The sequence below is a fragment of the Oratosquilla oratoria genome, chromosome 19 (genome assembly GCF_046742065.1).
Source record: "Oratosquilla oratoria isolate Oo_2021 chromosome 19, ASM4674206v1, whole genome shotgun sequence".
Classification (NCBI taxonomy): Eukaryota; Metazoa; Arthropoda; class Malacostraca; order Stomatopoda; family Squillidae; genus Oratosquilla; species Oratosquilla oratoria.
The window spans coordinates 2,101,164-2,108,663 of NC_134795.1; positions in this window are offsets into that span (position 1 = coordinate 2,101,164).

Genomic DNA, 7,500 nt, shown 5'->3' on the forward strand with positions numbered 1-7,500 from the left:
ATAATGTATGAACTATGAAATATTGTATATTTTCTAGGACAATATAAAACTAGTGTCTATTTTTGCAGCGATTGTAGTGACCGAGTTTAGTGGATGAAGCTGACAGGCTTGATGTGGATTATTAGACTGGGTCCAAATGGGCCAAAAACGTCTTGGAATGGGAACCACAGGGTTAAGAAACACACAAAGAGTCGAGGAACTAAGACTGTGTGGTCTCAAATACGGTGACCTCGCCGTGTGTCCTCCCCACTCTCCATCTATTTTCCATCTGTTCAGCCTGTCATATTCATCTACCTACTCAACTTTATATTTTTCTATCGTTCTAATTATGTACGCGTCTATCTTTTTGTATTCCTGTCTATTTATCTGTCACACTTTTAGATTACATGTTGGTTGCTTACCTTTTCTGAGTTTGGTATGTCTGACAGTGGTGCAAACTAATTTTAGAATAGTGAACAGGGAGGAAAAATAAGAATAATTGACTGTAAGATACATATATATATATATATATATATATATATATATATATATATATATATATATATATATATATATATATATATATATATATATATATATATATATATATATATATATATATACATGTGCCCCGGGCTGTACCCGTCCAGGCTTCGATGGGGTGCTCGGCATTTGCCTTTAGCGTCCTTCGGCGGCTAGATGCTTTAGCGCAACGCGCGTTCCAACACCATCGTTATGACCATTACTGTTATTATGACTATCACCATCATTATGACCATCACCATCATTATAACCATCATCATCACCATCACCATCACCATCACCATCACCATCACCATCACCATCACCATCACCATCATCATCATCATCATCATTGTCACCATCATCGTCACCATCATCGTCACCATCATCATCATCATCACCATCATCATCACCGTCACCATCATCATCATCATCATCATCATCATCATCATCATCATCATCATCATCATCATCATCATCATCATCATCATCATCATCATCATCATCATCATCATCATCATCATCATCATCATCATCTCCGTCACCATCATCATCATCATCATCATCATCATCATCATCATCATCATCATCATCATCATCATCATCATCATCATCATCATCATCATCATCTTCGTCACCATCATCATCACCCATTCAACATTATCAGTTTTTGATTCTTTTTAATAAAAATTATATACAGTAGTGTGTATATATATGTGTGTGTGTGTGTGTATACATATATATATATATGTATATATATATATATATATATATATATATATATATATATATATATATATATATATATGTATGTATATATATATATATATATGTATATATATATATATATATATATATATATGTGTGTGTGTCTGTATGTATACATATATATATATATAAATATATATATGTATATATATCATAATATCTATATATATATATATACAAATTATACATATATATATGTATATATATATATATATATATATATATATATATATATATATATACGTACATACACTGATGGCTATTTCCCCTTTACAAAGTAAGTAGCCACTCCCACCCATTCCATCCCCCACATACTCCCCTCCCATTCACCCAATTCTCTCCCTCTTATCTTGGCTTCTCCTGGTCATCTCTGTTTCTCGCACATTGCCCTGGGTTAGTCAGAAGCAATGTAGCAAGACACAGTACATCCACAGCAAGGCCGCTTCATTTAATCGGCGACACCCCCTCTCCGTCCCCTCATACAGAAAAAGAGAAGACGGGGAGAAATCCCTTCGGGCTGCGTCAAAATATCATTCACACATACTCCCTCACCCTCCCATCCCCCACCCATTCCCTTCCATGCATCACAGCATCATACATACACAACCGTTATCCATTCATCCATATCTCCTGTCTGCTCCCTTCCTTCCTCAACAGACATTCCCCTCTCTCCCAATGCACCTTTGACCCTATCAATCCATCCATCTCATCCCTGGTAGCCCCCTCATGTTTACTCCTTCCACCTCTGCCTTCCACACCTCTTTTACTAATTTTTCTTCATTCATCCTTTCCATGTGTCCAAACCATCCCAATACTCTTTCATCAATCCTATCTTTCAACTCCCTTTCCATCCCCACTCTCCTCCTTACCTTCTTGTTTCTCACTCTATCCAGCCTAGTAACCCCCATCATACTTCTCAGACACCTCATCTCGAAGACATTCAAACTCCTCCTCTCTTCCTCTGTCATGTTCCATGTTTCTGTCGGCACAATCACCCCTTCACACTATCTCCTCTTAACATCCATTCCCAAACGACTATTTCTCATTACACTTTATAATCCCCCAAGGTATTTACTAAAATTCAATTAGAATTCTGCAGCATAATGAAATAATTTAACACTAGCCAGAATAAAGATATAAAGTACATCACAACGTTCAGGACCCTTAATGCAATACCACATTACCGTCTGCAAGTATGTCAGATTCTTTAGAAATTTGATTGTCAGAATTCGTCTCTGTCGGAGTTTGTCGGAGTCTGTTGGATCCCGTCAGTATTCGCTGATTCTATTTTTAAGAATTCGATGGTGTTTGAACTAATACACACAGACACACACATACACACACACACACACACACACACACACACACACACACACACACACACACACACACACACACACGCACACACACAGACACACACACACACACACACACACACACACACACACACACACACACACACACACACACACACACACACACACACACACACACACACACACACACACACACACATATATATATATATATATATATATGTGTGTGTGTGTGTGTGTGTGTGTGTGTGTATGTGTGTGTGTGTGTGTGTGTGTGTGTGTGTGTATTAGTTCAAACATACACACAGATATATGTGTGTGTGCGTGTGTGTGTGTGTGTGTGTGTGTGTGTGTGTGTGTGTGTGTGTGTGTGTGTGTGTGTGTGTGTGTGTGTGTGTGTGTATGTGTGTGTGCGTGCGTGCGTGTGTGTGTGTGTGTGTGTGTGTGTGTGTGTGTGTGTGTGTGTGTGTGAATATTCTGTTTGACGGGAGTCTGAATTTTTCCTATAAGTGACCCGATAAGCGACGCCAACTCGGTAACCAGTGACCCAATTTCAACGACACTTGCTTTATTCTGTGCGCGCGCGTGCGTGTATTTCTCTAGCAGAGGGCTAAAGTTTTGTTTATTCGCTCCCATAGCCAGTCCTCTCCCTGTTGTTGCTCTACCTTTGTCGTCCGCATTTTTGTCCTTGTTATGTTTTGTTTGACAGCCCAGCCCTTCGTGTCGCTGTTTTCACTACGTCCAGGTTCTTGGATTTCTCTTCACGGAAGAATTCTGTTGCTCTTTGAGGTCTCTCTCGGTCCCCCGCCTACTTGGAGGCTGTCAACACTCCAGTAGATTACTTTGCATCCTCAGTGAGTCTAAAGTTTTCATACTTAAATGACTTTGTTCTGGCATTGTAAAGCCAATTTACTTTGTTTAGATAGTAAAGACATTTTCATATTAAAAAGATTAAGGGAGTATCGATTAACCCTGTGTTGTCTACTTCAATTATGAATTTGTCCACCTTAGAGAAGTCTTGTTATGTGATCTTGAACTGACTTAACAAAGTTTTTTTTGAAATAAGAAGAAAAAAAAAAAAACATAGACAAATTTTCGTTGTATTCACGCAACTACGAAAAAATAGTTATCGTAGGGACATATCTATTAATTGGATTTTGGGCATCATGGATATTATAAACTTGCTGGCCGATCGGGCATGAGCGATGGCATCTGGAGGTGAGAAGGTAGATATCGGTGAGTCGAGTCTTGCATAAAATCATGGTCTTAAATTCCCGAGTTTCAACAAAAACATTACCTAGCCACCTCGCAGAGCCCCCCTCCCAAAAAAAAGGAAAACAACAACACATAGAAATAAAAGAAAAGAAACTGCACGATCAGAGACTATGTAGAATAGTGTTTCCATCCAACGAATACAGAAATAGTTAATAACCTATTTTTAACCTGCTCATTGGCTTTCTTTTTCTATCTCAAACAAGAAGATTTTGACCCTTTTTTTAACAAACATGACCCAAATACCTTCTATTCGACTTAATCGTTCTTTTGTAACGGGCCTTCCTCACTTGCTATTAGTATGATTTTCTTCTTTTTCATTTGTTTCTTTGATCAATCAAGGAGGCTCCTCCAAGCCCTTTACTCCTCTCGTTACTAGCGTTACCAAGTGGTCTGTTCTCATCATTGGCACATTTTCCCTCTTTTTCTTCTTTCATCCTTCCTTTCATTGCCCTTCATCGAGGCCTCTCATTTACACTGATTCCTTTACCTGCGCGTCTCTTTATGCCTTCTATCTCTTACATCTTTCCGAGGTTCAAATTTTCTTTGATATTAAAGGCCGTTGTTTTCGTAATCCATTTTGTCAGCCCTGTTGAGTGATTTCCACTGTTACAAAATAGATGCTTACGGGCTTCATTGGCTATACTTATGAAAATTTGTGATGCATTTTGTAGGTAAACTTCGCCAAAAATTAGTCATATATTCTACTTTCTAATGATTGAAATCACTCGCTCGGGCTGCTGAAAGGTTTTAAAAGTACAGACCTGATCACCTTAAGTACTGGGTTCAAGCCCTTAGCTGAAAAGAATGTTTAATGCTTATTTTATTTATTTATATATATACACACACACACACACACACACACACACACACACACACACACACACACACACACACACACACACACACACACACACACACACACACACACACACACACACACACACACACACATATATATATATATATATATATATATTTATATATATATTATATATATATACATATACATATATATATATATATATATATATATATATATATATGTGTGTGTGTGTGTGTGTGTATGTATATACACTTCTACATCGCAATTGATATATTGTCTTCCTTTTTCTTCTCTCTAATCCCTCTTTGCCTCGTTCTTCCAACTTTCACTTTTCTAACCTTCATTCCTCTTCGTTATTCTTACCCTTCCTTTTTACCTCCGCCCCTCCCATTACTCTGGCTACCAGGCGTTGTCATATATACATACTTACGGCTGTTCTTTTCTCCTTCTTTCCATTATCCTCCACCTTTTCCTCCTCCTCCTCCTCCTCCTCCTCCTCCTTCTCCTCATTCTACTCTTCCTCCTCCTGTTCCCCCTCGTCCTCTTCTATTTTACCTACCTCCTTGAGTACTATAGATGAGCCAGAAAATGTTAGAATTATGATATGATATAGAATACAGTAATTTAGTCAATATCGTATATATTTTTATATTATTAGCATGTATTCAGTGATGTTGAAATTTTCATTTTTTTCACTGCAATTTTTTCGCTGCAATTTATTTTTCACTGCAATTTTTTTCATTTTCTTTTCTAATTTTTTTCACATCATAGTCATCCTAAGACGAGTTACTGTTGAATTCTATCTAACCCTGTTAAGGAAATGATAGTTAACTCGAAAAGGTATCAAGATTACCGCCATGAAGCTTAAGGTGAAATATGACTTTTGAGTGTCTAAAGGGGCTATCACACTGGGATATTTTTCTTCCAACCACCGATTAATCGACGGTAACGTCCAGCTAGGAGAACCTTTTCCGTCGTAAAATCACTATACAAACTATTGTGTTTTTTCAACAAAAATATATAGAATGCTATTTGATATGCTGGAGGACGATTATTTTGCTCCAGCATATAACATTCCTTCCCAAGAGCTGTGGACTGCAAATCTGCTCCAATAGTCGCAGGAAAAGTAGCTCAGTGTGATAACATCTTGTACGGGAGCTTGCTTATCGAGTGAAGTCATGTTAACCCGCTTTACATCAGATCCAACGAACAATGATTGAACAGGTGGCGAAATCAAACATGTTTATCCGTTTCACAGGCACAAATCTAACTGCTATATGTTAACAATGTGTCCTGAAAGACGAAAATAAAATCATAGAAAAGACTTTACTCTTCCTGTTTCGTGATTTCAGGTCACTCGCTCAAGAACGATTCAGTTAAAACTGTGTTTAGAAAGAGCTTCAGTTTAAACTTACAGTTGCGTTTAAACAGGTAGGTTGAACGACGACGATGAGTTTGTGAAGGACGCCTTTACTCTCAGCTACTACCGTACGGGGTACTGACTGTACTTTTTATTTAGTCGATGTTTTAGAGCAGGGCTGGGCAAGCTTTTTCTTGCGTGCTAACGTGGTGAAATTATAGACCTCCATACGAGCATGGGCCCCTTCCTTCCCTCCACCTACTACAAGGGCCCCAGTCCGCAGCCCAGCACAGCATATGATTACCAATGGTCATACAAAAGAAGCTGGAGATTTATTGATTATTTTGTTTAAAGTCCTTAGTATGCCAGGTCTTGCACGCCTACCAAGGGCTCCTCACCTCTGTCTTAGAGACTTCGGTGATATCCAGCATTCTTTAAGAGTTGATGAACAATCTCCATTAAAAAGAAAAGAATGCTGAATCAACTTTGACTTCTACGACCCCTACATTCTGTTATCCTCTTAAACCAGTATTTTCCAATTCTGTGACAACACTTCATCAGTGTGATATTTTCCCCAAGGATAGAAGCGCTGTTCTTTGCTAACAAAGTGCTCACTCAGGCCCGTAGTGTCCACTTCTTCAAGCTTGAGGATTTGTTCAAATCTCCTCTTTGTCTGTGTCTCTATATTGGTCTCTTATACAGTGGACATAGCGGCCTTCTGCCTCACACTAGCTCATAACTTGTGAGGATCTAGGATTAGTTAGGAAGTGACTTGGAATTTGCCCCCGCACCCCTCCCCCCAAAAAAAAAGTATTAGGATTGAAATAGAGAAAGTATAGAAGACAGAAATAATTCAATTGACCTTGGTTTGTCCTCCTGGAACTTACATTTCATTCTGATTAATAACACAACATTTTATTCTTCCTGGGGCGCTCGGTAGCCCAGTGGATACCATGTCGAACTCATGAGTTCAATTCCCGGGAGCCGCTGCGCGCTAAGTCGCCTTGGTTCCCGACAGTCCTGGCCAGGTGGGTAGGCGACCCAACACCGTTCTATAGAGAACCCAGCGGCTTACCGCAACTGACAAGTCTTATGAGAGATTATTTTATTCTTCCAGGAAGTAGATCTGGAAGGTCGGAGGAATTCTCAGATTCCTTTTAGTCAGAAGACTTCCCGCAACTTTTCCTGAAATTCAATTGAAAAAAAAATCGAATCAGATAGATTTAGAAGAGTGTGAACACTAGGCTGCTTTTGATCAGCACCCAAACATATGAAGGGCTGATAAAAAGGTCAGTCTAGTCGGATGAAGAAGAAGAGGAAGAGAAAATGGAAGAGTAAGAGAAGTGGAAGTGAAAGTGGATGTGATGCTATGAAAGAAAATCGAATAAGATGATTTTACACCCGGACAAATGAAATATTCGTTTTCCGTCACGAGGATTGCTAAGTGAAAAACAAAA